Here is a 25,216-nt window from a genome sequence, read left to right as displayed (position 1 = left end):
CCACTAAAGCCTAGTCTACTACTATTAATTAATATTTTAGTTATATGAGCTACCGTTTTTTTAATTATAAAACAAAACCAAAATTAATTTTTCAATTTTCAGGCGTTTTTCATGTTTGAATTAAAAAATTGAAATTATAGCTAAGACAACAGAAATATTTTTGCAATTTACATAATATCCTTAGTGATTCTAAACTGAAAACTAAAATTCAATTTATTTTTTAATTTCAGTTACTATGGGCTACAGTTCGTCCTTTATTGTAAGTCTCTTACTAGGTTGCTAGCTACCGCTGCAACCCGGAAAAATAAAGCAAATAAATAATCATTTTATACCGTAGCAATATATCTAAAATCTTCACATAGTTATAAAACAAAACTAATCTGCCATCTACCTCCTTCTTGTACCTGCATAGCCTGTAGCTGTCCTTGTTTGAGAGGTAGTAGCTTCTGAAGAGTAGGTTGTTGAAGAAGTACCTCCCCAAGGATCAGGAGATGCGTAAGCTCGACGAGTTGTCCTTGAGTAAGTCGATGGACCTCCTGTATCACCAGTTCTGGATCCAAACATGTATCCTAGGATACCCCCAGTCGCAGCACCACTCCAAAATCTAGGTCCTGAAAGTCTTGCTTGGGCTCCACAGCACGCATCACCTTGAGTGTAAGTACTTTGAAAACCAGGAGGACCGCCTCCAAAGAATTGTCCAAAACCACTACCAGATCCAGGATATCCCGGGTAGTCATCATTGGTGGAACTGGTATCAGTTCGCTGATCTGTCCTAGGTCTTAAGCATGTTAGTCCATAAGAAATCAAGCCAACAGCAGCTACCAGTAGTAAATCAGCAAATTTGAATCCTCTGCTTTTCCCCTTGTCCACTTGGTTAGGTAGCTATCCCTCCAACCATACGAAGGTTTCTCGTGAGATTTGACTTTGTTTCTTAAGCCTGACTCAGTGTAGTCCAGGGTATATTCCAAACCGCAAGAGCCTTTGAGAACGTATGGATCTTCTGGGTATCTATAACCTTCGCAAACTACATCCATTTGTCCAAAACGATAATCCAAAGACATGTCTGCTTCACACTTCCACTGAACGTCAATGCTATCAGTTCCAACATTTTTGCACTGGACGACATCAGGTTTGAACGCTTTGGCAGCCGTTCCTCCAATACAGCTCTGTTGTGGAACTGTCGTCGTCTCAGTTGTGGAATCGACGACCTGTCGTCATACGGTCTTTATGAAGATTCAAAACTTCAATATCAGAAAGCCTTACAAACTCGTCTTTATCATACCCATGCGCCAATGAAAACAAGACGAAGGCCAAAATAACGAATTGAGTACACACCGACCTCATGCTAGAGCGTTAAGTTCAGGATATACCTAACGTGGCTTAACTTTATAATGTACCAAGTACAAAAAACCTAACCAAAAATAAAACTAATTTAAAAATTTAACGGTATTTTTCTAGAATTAATTATAAAACTAAGATTAATGCTCAGAAATCAGAAATATTTTTGCAGTTTGCAGTTAAATGAAATTATTTTATTTAAAACTTTCAGGAATTATTCTAGTTTCAGTTGACAAATCTCATTTTTGTTAAAACCTTCCAAAAATTACTATATTTTACAGAACTGTATTACATGATTTTTATAATTGTACCAAACAAAAAATAAAACTAATTTTTAAATTTTAAGGTATTTTTCTAGTTTGAAACAAAAAATTCAAATTATTACTCGCATATAATAAATATTTTTCAAGTTTACATAATAACTAGCGATCCTGAACTGAAAACAAAAATAAAATAAAATTTCTTGTCGAAAGATAAACGTGTATAAACATTCCATTCACTTATTACGAGTGTGACATGATTATTGAAATGACAGCTATTTCTCCTGGATATGACGTCATTTTCTCTCAGAAACAAGCAACATCCACTTCATATATATTATTATAAAACCTGATTACAAACAAGAAAAAGCCTACAGCTTTTTCTTCTTTGACATGGTAAGAGACGAACCTCAAACAATCAAGCAGCTAACTAAGTCCAATGTATGCAATGGTTTGTTATTCCAGTGATCGTCTTTTAGTGTAATTTTTATTATATGTTCCAGTGCCAAGCTGTCTGTTGAATTACTAACCTATACTATAATTAAGTGGCGTATAAAATTTAGTATAGGCAAGAGGTCGTTCTTTATTATAATTATTTTTAATTACAAAAGTGACTAGATGTAGCAATTTCCTTTAAAATGAGCTATTATACAGCTATCTGTGGTTTTCCAGTGCCCAGCTAGCTGAGGAGGAAGAAAAAGCGGAAAGAAAAAAAAAATGCCGTTTGTGGAGAATATCGTGGTTAAAGTCAATGTTCTTGATTTTCAAACCAATATATTTTCTTTGTTATTCAAGCCAAAGAACGGCAAGTTTGCTATATAGAAGTTTTGGACAAGGCGGTTCTAATAGTATATATATTTTTGTTTTGATCGAATGATCTCTTTTAATTAGGTTCCTAGCTACCGCTGCAAACCGGAACTATTAAAAAAATATGTTATCTTTAATTACAGAAGGAACTAGATGTAGCAAGCTTTACTATTGAGACGAGTCGCTCTCACTGTACAACATACAGTTCGTTATCACGAACTGTTTGCTTTTATGTATCTATTGGTATACAAATTTCGTTCTTTAGAGTTTCGGTTACTATTGAGACAAGTAGCTATTATTTCTATAGAGTTCATTACCATGAACTGTTTGTTGCTTCAAAATTCAAGTATCTTTGAAAAGACTGCAGTATGAAAATACATCAAAAATGCAATTTTTTTTGACAATATTGATTCTACTTTAAAAAGTATTTTATTTTTAATTACAAAAGTGACTAGATGTAGCAATTTCCTTCAAAATGAGCTATTATACAGCTCTCTATGATTTTCCAGTGCCCAGCTAGCTGAGGAGGAAGAAAATGCGGAAAGAAAAAAATATCCCGTTTGTGGAGAATAACGTGGTTAAAGTCAATTTTCTTGATTTTCAAGCCAATATATTTTCTTTGTTATTCAAGCCAAAGGGCGGTAAGGTTCCTTTATTTGGGTTTCGGATAAGGCGGTTCTAATGGTGTAATTTTGGTTTTGATCTGACTCTGTTTTTAGGAGTTATGGGTTTTTATATTTCTTAACATTGGACGTGATCGTCTCTTACTAGGTTGCTAGCTACCGCTGCAACCCAGATATGGACTAAGGTTCGTTCTTTCATGTAAAACTAGCAAAACATTTTTTAAGCCTGATGAAGATTTAACTAATGTGTCAAAAGTAAGGTTGCAAGTCGACGATTTTGTTTTGGCCTTATTATAATTGGTATGGTGAAATAATAATACGCATATGGCTCTTAAATCATACTTCTTTATGGTTCAATATGGTCTAGTGGCTAGGATAGTTAACTTTCACTTAACAGGCTCGGGTTCGATTCCCGGGGTGGGAAAATTTTAACTCTATAATCTTCGAACATTTGAACCTTTTATAATTTATAATGATGCATAATATAAATACTGTAATCTTAACTATAGTGAAGTTGCGTATGCAAGTTAGTATAGGGAAGAGTTCGATCTTTATTATAAAAATGCTTCAAAATTCAAATATCTTTGAAAAGACTGCAGCATGAAAATACATCAAAAATGCAATTTTTTTGACAAAATTGATTCTACTTTAAAAAGTATTTTATTTTTAATTACAAAAGGCACTAGATGTTGCAATTTCCTTTAAAATGAGCTACTATACAGCTCTCTATGATTTTCCAGTTATCTGTGGAGTTACTAACTTATACTATAAGTAAGTGGTGTATAAAATTTAGTATAGGCAAGAGGTCGTTCTTTATTATATCCTATGTATGGAATGGTTTGTTATTTCAGTGATCGTCTTTTAATGTAAACTAGTTTGCTAGCTACCGTTGCAACCCGGATGTTACTGATTAAGCTTTGTATTCTAACACCCCCTTTATATAACCGTTTATTAAACCATAGGCATCTTATCATTCTTTACTATATGATTACAAACAGGAAAAAGCCTACGGCTTTTTCTTCTTTGGAATAGTAATAGACGACCTGGCTACAAACTATGATTATGGAATCAATGATCAATCTTTAACATGAAATGTTCTTTACTGTAATGGTTTGTTCTTTACTAGGTATGGGACACCTCTGCAGCCATGATACTGATAAAAATTACATAATCCCTATTTATGTTTCAGTTAACATGGGCTAGGTGTCGTTCTTTATTGTACTCTTTTAGAAATAATTTATTTTAATTACGAAAGGGTTTTAACCCAATTAATTTCCTTTAAAATGAGCCATTGAACAATCCTCTACGATGTTCCAGTGCCAAGCTATCTGTGGAAAAGAAAAAAAGAAAAAAAGAAAGAAAAAAATATCCCGTTTAGGCAGAATGTTGTAGTAGCTGCCACTTTTCTTTATTTTCAAGCCAATATATTTCCCTTGCTGTTCAAGCCAAGGGACAGAAAGTTTCCTATACAGAGGTTTCGGACAAGGCGGTTCTAATGGTGTACTTTTTGTTTTAATCTGACTCCTTTGTTAGGACCTATGGGTTTTTATATTTCTTAACATTGGACGTGATCGTCTCTTACTAGGTTGCTAGCTACCGCTGCAACCCGGATTAAAAAATTATTATCATATCTTATATGTAACTTTTATTTTATAAGTCTTCGATAGTCTAATGGTAAGTATGCCCACTTGTTACCTGGGAGAAGGGGATTCGATTCTCCGTCGGGGAGAACTTTTAATATATTGAATTAAAAGCACTATCTTTTCAATTTAAAATTTAAAAAAGAAACTTGTTTATTTACATTCTAGCTAAAATAATGAAGATAATATGAATGAACCACAGTGTTCAGTTTCTTTGGATTTGAGTTCGTTTTTTTAACTATAAATACAAACAGGAAAAAGCCTACGGCTTTTTCTTCTTTTAAATAGTAAGAGACTAAACTCAAACAATGAAGTAGCTAACTAAGTCCAATGTATGGAATGGTTTGTTATTTCAGTGATCGTCTTTTACTGTAAAAATTTTTATACATCACTGTGAATTAATGGAGGCATAATTGTTCTTTACTTAGTTTCAGCTTTAATTCGATGATCCAGACTTTATGTACTAACTACATCCAAAGACTATGACGTCATTGATTAATATTGTATATAAAAAATTAAGTTTTTCGTAAAAAAAATTAATTTAAAAAAAAGTAAGTACAAATAGCGCTAGATCTAGAGATTTCCTTTAAAATGAGCCATTGAACAACTCTCTACGATGTTCCAGTGCCAAGCTATCTGTGGAAAAGAAAGAAAGAAAAAAATATCCCGTTTGTGGAGAATAACGTGGTAAAAGTCTATTTTCTTGATTTTCAAGCCAATATATTTTCTTTGTTATTCAAGCCGCAGGGCGGTAAGTTTCCTTTATAGGGGTTTCGGACAAGGCGGTTCTAATGGTGTACTTTTTGTTTAGATCTGACTCTTTTCTCAGGAGTTAGGGGTTTTTATATTTCTTAACATTGGGCGTGATCGTCTCTTACTAGGTTGCTAGCTACCGCTGCAACCCGGATTGCTAGCTACCGCTGCAACCCGGACTAGCTACCTCTGCAACCCGGATAATATGTTGAATTAAAAGCACTATCTTTTCAATTCAAAATTTTAAAAAGAAACTTGTTTATTTACATTCTAGCTATAATAATGAAGATAATATGAATGAACCACAGTGTTCAGTTTCTTTGGACTTGAGTTCGTTTTTTAACTATAAATACAAACAGGAAAAAGCCTACGGCTTTTTCTTCTTTTACATAGTAAGAGACGAAACTCAAACAATCAAGTAGCTAACTAAGTCCAATGTATGGAATGGTTTGTTATTCCAGTGATCGTCTTTTAATGTATTTTTCTACTACACAGAGAATTTTTTGCCAAATATTCAGTAGAACTAAAAGAACTGTTTAAAACACAGTTAGAAATACTTTATTCTTGAGTCGGTGTTCCATGAATTTGTTCTAAATCATTAGTCTTAAAAACACATATACTAATAACCCTAACAGGCTCGTTTTCGCCATAATTGAAAAGCATTGCTTTTCCTTCGCTGTTGATAGGTATGCTTGTATATATATTTTTATTGCTGCTACATAAACTGCAATTGCTCCTTCCAAAATTAATATACGAATTTTCTAAGAGGTACGCCTTCGTATATTCACTGTGTTGTCGAACATTTTCCATTGCATCTATAAACTGTTCCGCAGTTGCCAATCCATACCTTGGAAGCTTTTCATTAAACTGACAACATTTCTTTTGGATATTACTATGAAGCTTTGTCAAAGCATTTCTAGCCGACTTTTCAACAGCATCCGCTCTTTCAAAGAGAATTTTAATCTGTAATTTTGAATACTTTTCGTGATCCCGATAAAACATGCGTAAAATGTTTCTCAATTTACAAAGATCAGCCTGCATTTTTGCCATCTTCTGGTATTTCTGAATGTAATTTTTCCCTTTGTCCTTATGCATTCTTCGGTACAACCTCGCAGAGAATTCAATTTTTTCATTATAGCTTTTGTCACCCCAGTAACGCTCCTTGATGTTTTGTTTGGCTGTCTCAATTTTTACTTCTCGATACACCTGGTCGGTTGAATACCTTTGCTTTTCTTTTATCTTATATTTGATTCGGTAATCTTCATCATTGTGATAACGCTCCTTGATCTTTTGTTTGGCTGTCTCAATTTTCGCATGTCTATAAACTACATCATTAAAATAACGCTGTTTGTCACTATCAATTTTCGCATCTCGATACGCCTGGTCGGTTGAATACCTTTGCTTTTCTCTTTTCAAGATACTATCTCTGTTGTCTGTGTAGTACTGTTTTTTTTTAACTTGCGTGCAGCTTGCTTTGATCTAACCAGTATGTAATTCACGAATGAAACCATTTACATCTTTGTCGTTTTTAAGTAGTAATTATGACTTCATGGCCTAATGATTTTATTTCATGACGTCATGGCGCAACGATATTATTTCATGACGTCTTCAGAAACCGCAACATAATATCGTGTTTTTCTATTCACGTCATAGCTCTAATATAAAACTATGACGACATTCATTATTTATCTAGTAAGGTTTCAGACAAGACAAGGCGTGGGTTCAAATCTTACCGCTGGTATACGACTATGTTTGAAAGACTGCAGTGTGAAAAGACATCAAAAAAGCAGTTTTTGGTGGAAAAATTTATCCTGTTTTAAAATAATTTATTTTAGTTACTATAGACTTTTAACCCAATTAATTTCCTTTAAAATGAGCTATTGAACAACCCTCTACGATGTTCCAGTGCCAAGTTATCTGTGGAAAAGAAGAAAAAAGAAAAAAATATCCTGTTTAGGCAAAATGTTGTAGTAGCTGCCACTTTTCTTGATTTTCAAGCCAATATATTTCCCTTGCTGTTCAAGCCAAGGGACTGAAAGTTTCCTATACAGGGGTTTCGGACAAGGCGGTTCTAATGGTGTACTTTTTGTTATGATCTGACTCCTTTGTTAGGAACTATGGGTTTTTATATTTCTTAACATTGGACGTGATCGTCTCTTACTAGGTTGCTAGCTACCGCTGCAACCCGGATATTCGAGGTGTTTTTTATTATAAAATATTCATAGTTATGCGAGGCAGCGTGGACGAGTGGTTTAAGGTGCTGGTGCTAGCCACCCGTTACTTCTGAGGAAACGGTTCGAATACAACCACTGACAGTATTTTAGACCAAAGCAAACAAATAAATTGTTTGAATAATAAATTATAATCTTATTTTATTTACTATGGGCTGAATTTCTTTCTTTACTGTGATTACTTACCTATACTATAGTTAAGTGGCCTATATAATTTAGTATAGGCAAGAGGTCGTTCTTTATTATATTTAAAATGAGCCATTACACAGCTCTTTACTATGACAACGAACCGTTTGATTTAATACTTAAGTTACTATGGGTTAAAGTTCGTTCCTTATTGTAATTTCAGGTATTTTTCTAGTCTAAATTAAAAGATTAAAACTATTGTTCAGACACCATAAATATTTTTTCAGTTTATAACTTTAGCGATTCTGAACTAAAAACGAAAATAAAATAAAAATTAATTTTTTCAATTTTTACGTCACGTCGCTAATTAAGTCATATATGGTTATTAGTACACAATATTCGTTCTTTATTATAAAAGATTTAAAATTATTAAGCACACAAAATCCCGTGTCGAGTATCTAAAACCTAGCATAAAACAAAACTAATTTTAAAATTTTCAGGTATTTATCTTGTTTGAATTACAAAATTAGTATTATTGGTTAGACACCATAAATATTTTTGCAGTTTAAATAATAAGTTTAGTGATTCTGGACTGAAAACTAAAATAATTGCAATTATGAGACAATAATATGGAGATATGTACTTTACGGGTTACAGGATACAATAATAAATTTGAACTGAGATGAAAAAAAAATTTCTTCCAGGAGACAAAAAGCAAAACTAATTTTAGAATTTTCATGTATTTTTGTTGTTTAAATTAAAAAATTACTATTACTGATTAGGCATCATAAATATTTTTGCAGTTTACATAATAATTTTAGCGATTAAGCCAAAAAAGAAAATTTTGGTTCCAGGAGTTTCGGTTACTATTGAGACAAGTAGCTATTATTACTATAGAGTTCAGTACATGGACTGTTTTATTGCTTCAAAAGTCAAATATCATTGAAAAGACTGCAGGATGAAAATACATCAAAAATGCAATTTTTTTGACAAAATTGATTCTACTTTAAAAAGTATTTTATTTTTAAATACAAAAGTGACTAGATGTTGCAATTTCCTTTAAAATGAGCTATTATACAGCTCTCTATGATTTTCCAGTGCCCAGCTAGCTGAGCAGAAAGAAAAAGCGGAAAGAAAAAAATATCCCGTTTGTGGAGAATAACGTGGTAAAAGTCAATTTTCTTGATTTTCAAGCCAATATATTTTCTTTGTTATTCAAGCCAAAGGGAGGTAAGTTTCCTTTATAGAGGATTCGGACAAGGCGGTTCTAATGGTGTACTTTTTGTTTTGATCTGACTCTTTTTTTAGGAGTTGGGGGGTTTTATATTTCTTGACATTGGAGGTGATCGTCTCTTACTAGGTTGCTAGCTACCGCTGCAACCCGGATAGGTTGCCAGCTACCGCTGCAACCCGGATGATTACAAACAGGAAAAAGCCTACGGCTTTTTCTTCTTTGAAATAGTAAGAGACTAGCCTCAAATAATCAAGTAGCGAATTAAATCCAATTTATGTAATTGGTTTTTATTCCAATGATCGTCTTTTAATGGAAAATTTTAATATATTGTCCTTAAATATAACTGTACTAGACTCTGCGTAAGTGGCCTATAAAAATTTAGTATAGGCAAGAGGACGTTCTTTACTGTACTAGCTACCGCTGCAACCCGGATTCCAATGACCGTCTTTTAGTGGAAAATTTTAATATATTGACCTTAAATATAATACAAACAGGAAAAAGCCTATGGCTTTTTCTTAATTGCAATATTAAGAGACGACCTGGCTACATCCTACGATTATGACATCATTGATCAATCTTTAATATTAATTATAATCTTATTTTAGTTACTATAGGCTGGAAGTTTTTTCTTTACTGTAGCTATGATGACATTCATTATTTATCTAGTAGGGTTTCAGACAAGGTAGTTCTAATGATGTACTTTTGTTTTGATCTGACTCTATTTTTAAGAGTTTTGGGTTTTTATATTTCTTAGCATTGGACTGATCGTCTCTTACTAGGTTGCTAGCTACTGCTGTAACCCAAATTATGAGAGGCAGCCTGGCCGAGTGGTCCAAGGCACTGGTGTTAGCCACCAGTCTCTTCGGAGGCGTGGGTTCAAATCTTACCGCTGGTATACAATTATGTTTGAAAGACTGCAGTGTGAAAAGACATCAGAAATGCAGTTTTTGGTGGAGAAATTTATTCTCTTTTAGAAATAATTTATTTTAGTTACTATAGATTTTTAAACCAATTAATTTCCTTTAAAATGAGCCATTGAACAACTATCTACAATTTTCCAGTGCCAAGCTATCTCTGGATATAAAAGAAAAAAAAATATCCCGTTTAGGCAGAATGTTGTAGTAGCTGCCACTTTTCTTGATTTTCAAGCCAATATATTTCTCTTGCTGTTCAAGCCAAGGAACAGAAAGTTTACTATACAGGGGTTTCGGACAAGGCAGTTCTAATGGTGTACTTTTTGTTTTGATCTGACTCCTTTGTTAAGAACTATGGGATTTTATATGTCTTAACATTGGACGTGATCGTCTCTTACTAGGTTGCTAGCTACCGCTGCAACCCGGATAGCTACCACTGCAACCCGGATTGTTAAAATCCCTCAAACATTACTGCATTTTATATAATAATGGATAATTATATAAAATGACACCGTACTGACAAAAACCATTTATGATGAACTATATCGGTCCTTTATGTATTGAACAACCCTCTACGATGTTCCAGTGCCAAGCTATCTCTGGATACAAAAAAAGAAAAAAAAAAGAAAAAAAAAGAAAAAAATATCCCGTTTGGGGAGAATAACGTGATTAAAGTCAATTTTCTTGATTTTCAAGCTAATATATTTCCCTGGCTGTTCAAGCCAAGGGACAGAAAGTTTCCTATATAGGGGTTTTGGAAAAGGCGGTTCTAATAGTGTACTTTTTGTTTTGATCTGACTCCTTTGTTAGGAACTATGGGCTTTTATATTTCTTAACATTGGACGTGATCGTCTCTTACTAGGTTGCTAGCTACCGCTGCAACCCGGAAACTTACCTATACTATAGTTAAGTGGCCTATAAAATTTAGTACAGGCAAAAGGTCGTTCTTTATTATAATGCTAGCTACCGCTGCAACCCGGATCTAAACAAAACTTCTATCAATGACTACTACACGCCGCTGCAACCCGGATACCGCTACAATCTCGATAGCTTGTAGCTACCCCTGGAACCACCCTATATCAATTACTATGGGCGAGAGATCGTTCTTTACTGTACTGATAACAAACAGGAAAATATTACAAACAGGAAAAAGCCTACGGCTTTTTCTTCTTTGAAATAGTAAGAGACGAACCTCAAACGATCAAGTAGCTATCTAAGTCCAATGCATGCAATAACTTTTTATTCCAATGATCGTCTTTTAATGTATGTAACCTGGATTGACAACCCAGATTTTGTAAACCCTGATTACAAACAGGAAAAATCCTACGGCTTTTTCTTCTTTGGAGTAGTAAGAGACGACTCTCAAAGAATAAGGGAGCTAACTAAGTCCAATGTATGCATTGGTTTGTTCTTCTAATGATCGTATTTTAATATAATATTTTAACCCCATTAATTTCCTTTAAAATTAGCCATTGAACAACTCTCTACGATGTTTCAGTGCCAAGCTATCTGTGGAATTACTAACCTATACTATAATTCAGTGGGGTATAAAATTTAGTATAGGCATGAGGTCGTTCTTTATTATATTTTGATCTGAATCTATTTTTAAGGAGTTATGGATTACTTCAGTTTTTATTATGGGGCGTGATCGTCTCTTGCTAGGTTGCTAGCGACCGCTGCAATCCGGGTCTATTGGTATCAAAATTCCTTTTTTAGAGTTTCGGTTTCTATTGAGACGAGTTGCTCTTACTATACAGTTTGTTATCACGAACTCTGTGATACCACTGCAACCCAGATGCTACCAGATATCGATGCAACCTGGATATTCTTATTTCTCTTACTTTGAGCTAAGGGTCGTTCTTTACTGTATTTGTAGATAATTTCGGAGACCACACTGCCTTTCCATGACGATAAATAAAAGTTCAAATAGGGATAAAATCCTTTTAATAGACAGTGATGATAGAAATTCACAAAAATACCAGATATTTCGGTCACATATACAGTGACCGTCATCAGTAGTAAAACTAAAATAAAACAATTTAAAACAAAAGTTTATATACTAAATCAAATAACACTACATATTGTTTGAATCTCTAGTTCTTTTCAAAGCAAAGGCGGAAGCTATTCTCTTTGACCTTCTTGGATTCGGTTCATTAGCGTTCAATGATATAACATTTGGACAAAGGTCAACTACATTGGGTGAATTGAACTTTACTCTCTCAGATTTTAATAAATTATCATAGATAGAGTCCAGCCCATATTCACCTGTATCTCGATTCAAAGCAATATTCTTGAATAAGATTTTCTTTATTTCAAGAATTTCACGAAAATTTTGCTTTAAACCCCGATCCCTAGAAATCAAAGAGACATTCTCGAACAAAATAAAATGGTCTGGAAAATTAAAAATATGTTCTGAAAGGGCTGAAGTGAAATCTTCAGACTTAGAAACTTGCTTTAAAGCCGAAGAAATAGAATCTTTGTGTTGTAATGAGATTATGTAATGAGGGAAATGAGATTATTACAACACAAAGATTCTATTTCTTCGGCTTTAAAGCAAGATTCTAAGTCTGAAGATTTTACTTCAGCTCTTTCAGAACATATTTTTAATTTTTCAGACCATTTTATTTTGTTCGAGAATGTCTCTTTGATTTCTAGGGATCGGGGTTTAAAGCAAAATTTTCGTGAAATTCTTGAAATAAAGAAAATATTATTCAAGAATATTGCTTTGAATCGTGATACAGGTGAATATGGGCTGGACTCTATCTATGATAATTTATTAAAATCTGAGAGAGTAAAGTTCAATTCACCCAATGTAGTTGACCTTTGTCCAAATGTTATATCATTGAACGCTAATGAATCAAATACAAGAAGGTCAAAGAGAATAGCTTCCGCCTTTGCTTTGAAAAGAATTAGAGATTCAAATAATATGTAGTATTATTTGATTTAGTATATATACTTTTGTTTTAAATTGTTTATTTTAGTTTTACTACTGATGACGGTCACTGTATATGTGACCGAAATATCTGGTATTTTTGTGAATTTCTATCATCACTGTCTATTAAAAGGATTTTATCCCTATTTGAACTTTTATTTATCGTTACTGTATTTGGTGGAAAAATTTATTCTCTTTTAGAAATAATTTATTTTAGTTACTATAGATTTTTAACCCAATTAATTTCCTTTAAAATGAGCTATTGAACAACCCTCTACGATGTTCCAGTGCCAAGCTATCTCTGGATACAAAAAAAGAAAAAAAAAGAAAAAAAGAAAAAAATATCCCGTTTAGGCAGAATGTTGTAGTAGCTGCCACTTTTCTTGATTTTCAAGCCAATATATTTCCCTTGCTGTTCAAGCCAAGGGACAGAAATTTTACTATGCAGGGGTTTCGGACAAGGCGGTTCTAATGGTGTACTTTTTGTTTTGATCTGACTCTTTTTTTAAGAACTATGGTTTTTTATATTTCTTAACATTGGACGTGATCGTCTCTTACTAGGTTGCTAGCTACCGCTGCAACCCGGATTTTATAATTTATAATGATGTATAATATAAATACTGTAATCTTAACTATAGTGAAGTTGCCTATGCAAGTTAGTATAGGGAAGAGTTCGATCTTTATTATACTATGGGTCCTTTATGTAAGTTTCTAGCTACCGCTGCAACCCGGATAATGAACTGATTACAAACAGGAAAAAGCCTACGGCTTTTTCTTCTTTGAAATAGTAAGAGACGAACCTCAAACAATCAAATAGCTAACTAATTCAAATGTATGTAATTTTTTGTTATTCCAATGATGGTCTTTTAATGTAATTATTTCAGTGATCGTCTTTTAATGTAAAAAAAAAAACCCGGAAATATAAATACTGTAATATTAACTATAGTGAAGTTGCGTATGCAAGTTAGTATAGGGAAGAGTTTGATCTTTATTATATATATTTCTTAACATTGGACGTGATCGTCTCTTACTAGGTTGCTAGCTACCGCTGCAACCCGGATGAACAACTCTACAATGTTCCAATGCCAAGCTATCTGTGGAATTACTAACCTATGCTATAAGTATATGTCACTTATTACGTCATATATGGTTATTAGTAGATAATCGGTAAAATATTCGTTCTTTATTATAAAAATATAAATACTGTAATCTTAACTATAGTGAAGTTGCGTATGCAAGTTAGTATAGGGAAGAGTTTGATCTTTATTATATTTGTTTTGATCTGACTCCTTTTTTAGGAGCTATGGGTTTTTACATTTCTTAACATTGGACGTGATCGTCTCTTACTAGGTTGCTAGCTACCGCTGCAACCTGGATTAGAACTCTTTCTAATTGATTACAAATAGCCTACTATTTCTTTGAAATAGTAAGAGACTAGCCTCAAACAATCAAGTAGCTAACTAAATCAAATGTATGTATTGGGTTTTTATTCCAATGACCGTCTTTTAGTGGAAAATTTTAATATATTGACCTTAAATATAATAACTGTACTAGCCTAAACTATATTTAAGTGGCCTATAAAATTTAGTATAGGAAAGAGGTCGTTCTTTATTAAAACTTTTAATGTAACATATCAGTTACTATGGGAGAGAGATCGTTCTTTACTGTAATCATTGTGATAACACATCTTACTGTTTTGTTTCGCTCTCTCAATTATTACTTCTCGATACGCCTGGTCGGTTGAATACCTTTGTTTTGCTCTCTCAATTTTTACTTCTTGATACGCCTGGTCATTTGAATACCTTTGCTTTTCTCTTTTCAAGATACTATCTCTGTTGTTTGTGTAGTACTGTTTTTTCAAATTGCGTATAGCTTGCTTCGATCTAACCATTATTCTAATCAAGAATGAGAGAATTTACATCTTTGTCGTTCTTAAGTAGTAATTATGACGTCACGGCGTAATGATTTTATTGACGTTATGGCGCAATGATATTATTTCATGACGTCATCAGAAACAACAATATAATTTCGTGTTTTTCTATTCACGTCATAGCTCTAATATAAAGCTATGACGACATTCATTGTTTATCTAGTAGGGTTTCAGACAAGGTAGTTCTAATGATGTACTTTTGTTTTGATCTTACTCTATTTTTAGGAGTTTTGGGTTTTTATATTTCTTAGCATGGGACTGATCGTCTCTTACTAGGTTGCTAGCTACTGCTGCAACCCAAATTATAAGAGGCAGCCTGGCCGAGTGGTCCAAGACACTGTTGTTAGCCACCAGTCTCTTCGGAGGCGTGGGTTCAAATCTTACCGCTGGTATACGATTATGTTTGAAAGCCTGCAGTGTGAGAAGACATCAAAAATGTAGTTTTTGGTGGAAAAATTTATTCTCTTTTAGAAATAATTTATTTTAGTTACTATAGATTTTTAACCCAATTAATTTCCTTTGAAATGAGCAATTGAACAACCCTCTACGATGTTCCAGTGCCAAGCTATCTGTGGAAAGAAAAGAGAAAAAAATATCCCGTTTGGGGAGAATAACGTGGTTAAAGTCAATTTTCTTGATTTTCAAGCCAGTATATTTCCATTGCTGTTCAAGCCAAGGGATAGAAAGTTTCCTATACAGAGGTTTCGGACAAGGCGGTTCTAATGGTATACTTTTTGTTTTGATCTGACTCCTTTGTTAGGAACTATGGGTTTTTATATTTCTTAACATTGGACGTGATCGTCTCTTACTAGGTTGCTAGATACCGCTGCAACCCGGATTTGATTGCTTCAAAATTCAAATATCTTTGAAAAGACTTCAGTATGAAAATACATCAAAAATGCAATTTTTTTGACAAAATTGATTCTACTTTAAAAAGTATTTTACTTTTAAATGCGAAAGTGACTAAATGTTGCAATTTCCTTTAAAATGAGCTATTATATAGCTCTCTATGATTTTCCAGTACCCAGCTAGTTGAGGATGAAAATCAAGCGAAAAGAAAAAAATATCCCGTTTGTGGAGAATAACGTGGTTAAAGTCAATTTTCTTGGTTTTCAAGCCAATATATTTTCTTTGTTATTCAAGCCAAAGAGTGATAAGTTTCCTTAATAGGGGTTTTGGACAAGGTGGTTCTAATGGTGTAATTTTGTTTTGATCTGACTCTTTTCTCAGGAGTTAGGTTTTTTTTTATTTCTTAACATTGGACGTGATCGTCTCTTACTAGGTTGCTAGCTACCGCTGCAACCCGGATTGACTGACATTGATCTCTTATATATTGTTTTTTACTAGGTTTCAGCCATCTCTACAGCCATGATACCATACTGATGGAAATTTCATTATCCCTATTTATGTTTCAGTTAACATGGGCTAGGTGTCGTTCTTTATTGTAATTATTTTAGTTTTTATTTTGGGGCGTGATCGTCTCTGACTAGGTTGCTAGCTACCGCTGCAACCCGGATTTTTGATGAACCATATCGGTCCTTTATGTATGATCGTCTCTTACTAGGTTGCTAGCTACCTCGGTCCTTACTGTAATATCTAATTGTCAGTTGAATACCTTTGCTTTTCTCTTTTCAAGATGTTGTCTCTGTTTTTTAAATAGTACTGTTTTTTTTTTAAATTACGTATAACTCGCTTAGAAGGCATCTTATTACAAAACAAGAAATAATATTTTCATCTAATTAACGCTTCTTATAACTCGTATCGAGTATCCATAACCTAACAAAAAATAAAACTAATTTTTAAATTTTCAGGTATTTTGTTAGTTTGAATGAAAAGATTAAAATTATTGCTCAGATATCATAAATATTTTTGCAGTTTACATAATAACTTTAGCGATTCTAAACTGCAAAATAAAATATATAAAATATGGAATTTTTTGGTCTGAAAATACATAGTCAATCCCACATCGGGTAGTTAGAACCTAACAAAAAATAAAACTAATTTTAACATTTTAAGGTATTTTTCTAGCTTGTATTGAAATATTCAAACTATTGCTCGGATACCATGGATATTTTTGCAGTTTACACAAGCTGCAAAGAACGCACAGGCTGATCTTTGTAAATTGAGAAAAATTTTACGAATGTTTTACCGGGATTACGAAAAATATTAAAAATTAAAGATTAAAATTATCTCTGAAAGAATAGATTTTGTTGAAAAGTCAGCTAGAGATGCTTTCGCAAAACTTCATAGTAATATCCAAAAGAAATGTTGCATGTTTAGTGAAAGGCTTCCAAGGTATGGACCGGCAACTGTGGAACAGTTTACAGATGTAATGGGAAATCTTATACATCACTGTGAATATATGGAGGCATAATTGTCCTTTACTTAGTTTCAGCTTAAATTCGATGATCGAGCCTTTAGGTAATCCTTGTTAAAATATATACAAATAATTTTTAATTACCAGTTTTTTTTTCTCTTTATGCAATTAAATTTATTTTCATACTGCAGTATATTCAGAGATATTTGATATCTGAGCGCACTCGGGATGTGGCAGGCGATATATGGACTCCTATCTGCAAAAATGTGGAATTTAGTAAAAAATATTTTTTTTGCCAAACGAAAGATCACGGATGCGTGTTAATTTGTTTTCTTTCCCCAGGGCTGACCGTATTGACCTAGTGGTTCTAGAATGCTACTAGCTAAAATAATGAAGATAATATAAATGAACCACAGTGTTCAGTTGCATTGGACTTGAGTTCGTTTTTTAACTATAAATACAAACAGGAAAAAGCCTACGGCTTTTTCTTCTTTTAAATAGTAAGAGACGAGTCTCAAATAATCAAGTAGCTAGCTAATTCCAAAGGTATGCAATTTTTTGTTATTCCAATGATCGTTTTTTATTGTAAACTGCAGTCTTTTCATCCAGGTTGCAGCGGTAGCTAGCAATCTAGTAAGAGACGATCACGTCCAATGTTAAGAAATATAAAAACCAATAACTCCTAAAAAAAGATTCAGATCAAAACAAAAAGTACACCATTAGAATTGCCTTGTCCGAAATTCCTATAAGGGAAACTTACCGCCCTTTGGCTTGAATAACAAAGAAAATATATTGGCTTGAAAATCAAGAAAATTGACTTTAACCACGTTATTCTCCACAAAGGGGATATTTTTTTTCTTTCTTCTTCTTTTCTACAGATAGCTTGGCACTGGAACATCGTAGAGAGTTGTTCCATGGCTCATTTTAAAGGAAATTAATGGCGTTAAAAACTTTTTGTACTTAAAACAATTTATTTTTAAAATAGAATCAGTTTTTTACGAGAATTTGCATATTTCATATTAAAAATTGATCAATGACGTCATAATCGTATACCAGTGGTAGGATTTTACATAAAGGATCGGGACTGTAAATGGAAATTTTGTAAGTTCACTAAAATGGACGAGCTAATAGAGCAACTGAAAGATCAAATAATCCGGGTTTCAGCGGTAGCTAGCAACCTAGTAAGAGACGATCACGTTCAATGCTAAGAAATATAATAGCCATAACTCCTAAGAATAGAGTCAGACCAAAAAAAAGCCTACCATTAGAAGGGCCTTCTCTGAAACCTCTATATAATAAACTTACCGTCCCTTGACTTGAACATCAAGGGAAATATATTGACTTGAAAATCAAGGAAAGTTACATTAAGGAAAGAAAAGTAGCCCTTAGTAACTGAAGTAATAAAAAAATCATTATATAGATGATTATTTTAATCATATTCGTTGGTCGGGGTTGCAGCGGTAGCTAGCATCCGGGTTGCAGCGGTAGCTAGCCATCTAGTAATTGACGATCACGCCCCATAGTAAAAACTAATGTAACCCATAACTCCTGAAAAAAGAATTTAGATCAAAACAAAAAGTGCACTACTAGAACCGCCTTGTCCCAAACTTTTATATAGCAAATTTACCGTCCTTTGGCTTGAATAACAAAGAAAATATATTGGCTTGAAAATCAAGAAAATTGACTTTAACCACGATATTCTCCACAAACGGCATCTTTTTTTCTTTCCGCTTTTTTTTTATTCCTCATCTAGCTGGGCACTGGAAAATCAAAGAGCGCTGTATAATGGCTCATTTTAAAGGAAATTGCTAGATCTGGTCACTTTTGTAATTAAAAATAAAATAGTTTTTAAGTAGAATCAATTTTGTCAAAAAAACTGCATTTTTGATGTATTTTCATTCTGCAGTCTTTTCAAAGATATTTGAATTTTGAAGCAATTGAACAGTTCATGGTAATAAACTCTATTATAATAATAGCTACTTGTCTCAATAGTAACCGAAACTCTAAAGAAAGGAATTTTGATACCAGTAGATACATAAAAAAACAGTTCGTGAAAACAAACTGTATGTATAGTAAGAGCGACTCGTCTCCATAGTAACCTGCTACATCTAGTTCCTTCTGTAATTAAAGATAAAATATTTTTTTTAAGATATTTCCGGGTTGCAGCTGTAGCTAGCAACCTAATTAAAAGACGATCATTCGAAGAAAATATCATTGCATATATTGGACTTAGTTAGCTGCTCGATTCCTTTAAAAAAATCTTATATGTCAACTGGAACTAGAATGATTCCTGAAAATTTTAAATAAAATTATTTTATTTTACTGCGAAGTGCAAAATAGTTATGGTGTCTGAAAAATAATTTTCATTTTCTAATTAAAACCCGAAAAAAACCCTAAAATTTTTAAATTAGTTCGATTTTGCTTTTGCTTCAATTGACTTGCTACGCCATTTTTTTACACCTTTGATTTTATATCATCTTAGTTCAAAGTTATTACTGTATACTGGAACCAAACTTTTTTGGCTTAACAGTAAAGTACGTATCTCTATAGTGTTGTCCTATATTTCCAATGAGAAATATTAAAAAAAAATTTATCTTAGTTTTTGGTTCAGAATCGCTAAAGTTATTATGTAAACTGCAAAAATATTTATTATGTCTAACCAGTAATACTAATTTTTTAATTCAAACTAGAACAATACCTGACAATTTTTGAATTAGTTTTGTTTTTTGTCTCCTGGAACCAAAATTTTCGATTTTGACTTAATCACTAAAGTTATTATGTAAACTGCAAAAATATCCCTGATGTCTAACGAATAATACTAATTTCTTAATTTAAACTACAAAAATACATGAACATTTAAAAATTAGTTTTGCTTTTTGTCTCCTGGAACCAACATTTTTTTCATCTCAGTTCAGAGTTATTATTGTATTCTGGAACCAAATTTTTTTTGGTTGGTAACCCGTAAAGTACTTTTTTCTATATTGTTTTCTTATAATTCCAAAGAAAATATTCAATTTCTTTTATTTTAGTTTTCAGTTCAGAATCGCTAAAGTTATTGTGTAAACAGAAAAAATATTTATGGTGTCAAACCAATAATAGTATTTTTTTAATTCAAACAAGAGAAATACCTGAAAATTTTTAAATTAGTTTTGTTTTTTGTTAGGTTTGAGCTACTCGACACGTGGAATAGTGTACTAAATAATTTTAAACATTGGAAAAATATGGTCTCACGTGAATGGAAAAAAAGAATTATGTTAAAAAACGATCATTAGAAGAACAAACCATTGCATACATTGAACTTAGTTAGCTGCCTGATTCTTTGAGAGTCGTCTCTTACTACTCCAAATAAGAAAAAGCCGCAGGCTTTTTCCTGTTTGTAACCAGGGTTAACATAATCTGGGTTGTCAATATCTGGGTTGCAGCGGTAGCTAGCAACCTAGTGAAAGACGATCACGCCCCATAGTAAAAATTAAAGTAACCCATGACTCCTGAAAAAAGATTCAGATCAAAACAAGAAGTACACTCTTAGAACCGCCTTGTCCAAAACTTCTATATAGCAAACTTACCGTCCTTTGGCTTGAATAGCAAAGAAAATATATTGACTTGAAAATCAAGAAAATTGACTTTAACCACGATATTCTCCACAAACGGCATCTTTTTTTCTTTCCGCTTTTTTTTCTCCTCAGCTACTTGGGCACTGGAAAATCATAGAGAGCTGTATAATAGCTCATTTTAAATAAAGTTGCTACATCTAGTGCCTTTTGTAATTAAAAATAAAATGGTTTTTAAAGTAGAATCAATTTTGTCAAAAAATATCACTTCTGATGTATTTTGGTACAACTCTCTTTTTAAATATAATTGAATTTGAATAAATCCGACAGTTCAAGATAATTAACTCTATAGTAATAATAGCCCTTCGTCCTGATAGTAGCTTATACTCTACAGAACTAAATTATTATTTCACTATATACATAAAAGCAGCCAGTTCGTGATAACGATCTGTATGTTGTATATTAAGAGCGAAACGTCTCAATAGTAACTAGCTACATCTAGTTCCTTCTGTAATTAAAGATAAACTATTTTTTAATAGTTCCGGGTTGCCTTGGTAGCTAGCAACCTAATTATATTTTCAATCTCTTTCCTAAAAAGTAAAGTCAATAATTGAGCAATTGGGTCCACCGACTTTGTTTCTGACAGTTTCATGTGCTGAGTGGACTCTCCTGAATTTATTGACTATTTACCAACTGTCCATAAAAACGTACCTGGTGTGGCAAAAATGAACAAATCAGAATTGACGTGTCTAGATCCAGCTGCAGTTGCCATGCACTTTCATAATAAATGGACATCTATATTTAATGAGCTAATTTGTTCAAAGACGAATCCTTTGTTTGGTAAAATTAAGGATCATTTCTGGCGTATCGAGTTTCGGAAACGAGGTGCGCCTCATGTACACTGTGTGTTGTGGATTAAAGAGGCTCCTATTATTGGGAAATCAACAGCATCTGAAGTGATTCAGTATATTGATAGTATTATAACTTGTGAAATACCAAATAGATTGACAAGTCCAACTCTTCTCAAACTAGTCAAAGATCATCAAGTGCACCACTGTAATAAATACAGTCAAAAGAAAATATAAGAGAAAAGAAGAAGATGGGTTACGTATTGTAAGTTTGGCTTTCCTCGTCCTACAAAGGAACGAACAGAATTATATGACATCAGGACAGGAAAAAGCCTATGGCTTTTTCTTATTTGAAAAAGTAAGAGACGAACTTCAGAGAATGAGGCATCAAACTAAACCCCATACGGGCCCTGGCTTGTTCTTTACAAGGTTTCAGCCATGATACCGATGAACCTTACATAATCCCCATTTATAATTAGCCAGACTGATTCCTTGTATAATTAGTTTAGTGTATTAACAAATTTATTATCATGTCTTATATGTAATTTATTTTTCATAAGTCTCCGATGATACAATGGCAAGCACACCCATTTGTCACGTGGTTGACCTGGATTTGATTCTTCGGTGAATGGAATTTTTAATATGTTGACTTTAAATAAAACTGTATAAGCCTATATTATATTTAAGTTGCTCATACAAGTTAGTATAGGCTAGAGTTCGTTGTTTATTATAACTATGGACTGAAGTTCGTTCTTTAATGTAAAATGAAATTGCAATCTTATTTTAGTTACTATGGGCTGGAAGTTCGTTCTTTACTGTAATAATTTATTTAATTACAAAAGGTTTTTAACCCCATTAATTTCCTTTAAAACGAGTCATTGAACAACTCTCTACGATGTTCCAGTGCAAAGCTATCTGTTGAATTACTAACCTATACTATAATTAAGTGGCTTAAAAAATTTAGTATAGGCAAGATGTCGTTCTTTATTATATAAACATTTACTAATAACCCTAACAGGCTCGTTTTCGCCATAATTGAAAAACATTGCTTTTCCTTCGCTGTTGATAGGTATGCTTGTATATATATTTTTATTGCTGCTACATAAACTGCAATTGCTCCTTCCAAAATTAATATACGAATTTTCTAAGAAGTACGCCTCCGTATATTCACTGTGTTGTCGAACATTTTCCATTGCATCTATAAACTGTTCCGCAGTTGCCAATCCATACCTTGGAAGCTTTTCGTTAAACTGACAACATTTCTTTTGGATATTGCTATGAAGCTTTGCCAAGGCATTTCTAGCTGACTTTTCAACAGCATCCGCTCTTTCAAAGAGAATTTTAATCTGTAATTTCGAATACTTTTCGTGATCCCGATAAAACATGCGTAAAATGTTTCTCCATTTACAAAGATCAGCCTGCATTTTTGCCATCTTCTTGTATTTCTGAATGTAATTTTTCCCTTTGTCCTTATGCGTTCTTCGGTACAACCTCGCAGAGAATTTAATTTTTTCATTATAGCTTTTGTCACCCCAGTATCTACCCATTATTCTGGTAGCAACTTTTTTCTTATGTTTGTTTCGGTAATCTATATCGTTATCATACCGTTCCTTGCTCTTTTGTTTCGCTGTCTCAATTTTCCCTTCTCGATACCCCTGATCCGTAAGATACCTCTGTTTTGCTCTGTCATATTTCATTTTCTTAAATCCTGGATCACAAGACATCTTAGTAGCAATCCTTACGCGTGCTCGAGCTTTATTGCGTTTGGTGGCATTTTTATCTCTTTTAAATAGACTTTTCTGATATTTCAGGATGTTAGCTTTATTTTTTGTGTAGTAAAGTTTTCTATTAGTAGAAATTTGGATTGTTCTATTTTGATATTGTTTTTGGTTATTCTTTCTTTTTTTCCACTCGCGTGAGACCATATTTTTTCAAGGTTTAAAATTATTAAGCACACAAAATCCCGTGTCGAGTATCTAAAACCTAGCATAAAACAAAACTAATTTTAAAATTTTCAGGTATTTATCTTGTTTGAATTACAAAATTAGTATTATTGGTTAGACACCATAAATATTTTTGCAGTTTACATAATAAGTTTAGTGATTCTGGACTGAAAACTAAAATAATTGCAATTATGAGACAATAATATGGAGATATGTACTTTACGGGTTACAAACCAAAAAAAGTTTGGTTCCAGGATACAATAATAAATTTGAACTGAGATGAAAAAAAAATTTCTTCCAGGAGACAAAAAGCAAAACTAATTTTAGAATTTTCATGTATTTTTGTTGTTTAAATTAAAAAATTACTATTACTGATTAGGCATCATAAATATTTTTGCAGTTTACATAATAATTTTAGCGATTAAGCCAAAAAAGAAAATTTTGGTTCCAGGAGTTTCGGATACTATTGAGACAAGTAGCTATTATTACTATAGAGTTCATTACCATGAACTGTTTTATTGCTTCAAAATTCAAATATCTTTGAAAAGACTGCAGTATGAAAATACATCAAAAAGGCAATTTTTTTGACAAAATTGATTCTACTTTAAAAAGTATTTTATTTTTAATTACAAAAGTGACTAGATGTTGCAATTACCTTTAAAATGAGCTATTATACAACTCTCTATGATTTTCCAGTGCCCATCTAGCTGAGCAGAAAAAAAAAGCGGAAAGAAAAAAATATCCCGTTTGTGGAGAATATCTTGGTAAAAGTCTATTTTCTTCATTTTCAAGCCAATATATTTTCTTTGTTATTCAAGCCAAAGGGCGGTAAGTTTCCTTTATAGAGGATTCGGACAAGGCGGTTCTAATGGTGTACTTTTTGTTTTGATCTGACTCTTTTTTTAGGAGTGGGGGGGTTTTATATTTCTTAACATTGGAGGTGATCGTCTCTTACTAGGTTGCTAGCTACCGCTGCAACCCGGAGTAAGAGCAAAACGTCTCAATAGTAACTAGCTACATCTAGTTCCTTCTGTAATTAAAGATAAACTATTTTTTAATAGTTCCGGGTTGCCTTGGTAGCTAGCAACCTAATTATATTTTCAATCTCTTTCCTAAAAAGTAAAGTCATTAATTGAGCAATTGGGTCCACCGACTTTGTTTCTGACAGTTTCATGTTCTGAGTGGACTCTCCTGAATTTATTGACTATTTACAAACTGTCCATAAAAACGTACCTGGTGTGGCAAAAATGAACAAATCAGAATTGACGTGTCTAGATCCAGCTGCAGTTGCCATGCACTTTCATAATAAATGGACATCTATATTTAATGAGCTAATTTGTTCAAAGACGAATCCTTTGTTTGGTATAATTAAGAATCATTTCTGGCGTATCGAGTTTCGGAAACGAGGTGCGCCACATGTACACTTTGTGTTGTGGATTAAAGATGCTCCTATTATTGGGAAATCAACAGCATCTGAAGTGATTCAGTATATTGATAGTATTATAACTTGTGAAATACCAAATAGATTGACAAGTCCAACCCTTCACAAACTAGTTAAAGATCATCAAGTGCACCACTGTAATAAATACAGTCAAAAGAAAATATAAGAGAAAAGAGGAAGATGGGTTACGTATTGTAAGTTTGGCTTTCCTCGTCCTACAAAGGAACGAACAGAATTATATGACATCAGGACAGGAAAAAGCCTATGGCTTTTTCTTATTTGAAAAAGTAAGAGACGAACTTCAGAGAATGAGGCATCAAACTAAACC

General features: G+C 33.0%; 1 pseudogene; it reads right to left on the bottom strand.

The window, feature by feature from the left end:
• Nucleotides 1-359: 359 nt before the first annotated feature.
• LOC148942132 (store-operated calcium entry-associated regulatory factor-like) lies at nucleotides 360-1,344 on the bottom strand (annotated as a pseudogene).
• Between the last annotated feature and the right edge of the window lie 23,872 nt (nucleotides 1,345-25,216).

Source organism: Artemia sp. Qi Xiang Cuo, chromosome 17 (genome assembly GCF_049724085.1).
Source record: "Artemia sp. Qi Xiang Cuo chromosome 17, ASM4972408v1, whole genome shotgun sequence".
Taxonomy (NCBI): Eukaryota; Metazoa; Arthropoda; class Branchiopoda; order Anostraca; family Artemiidae; genus Artemia; species Artemia sp. Qi Xiang Cuo.
Note: the sequence above shows the minus strand (reverse complement) of the source record. Positions and strands in the feature narration are given on the sequence as shown.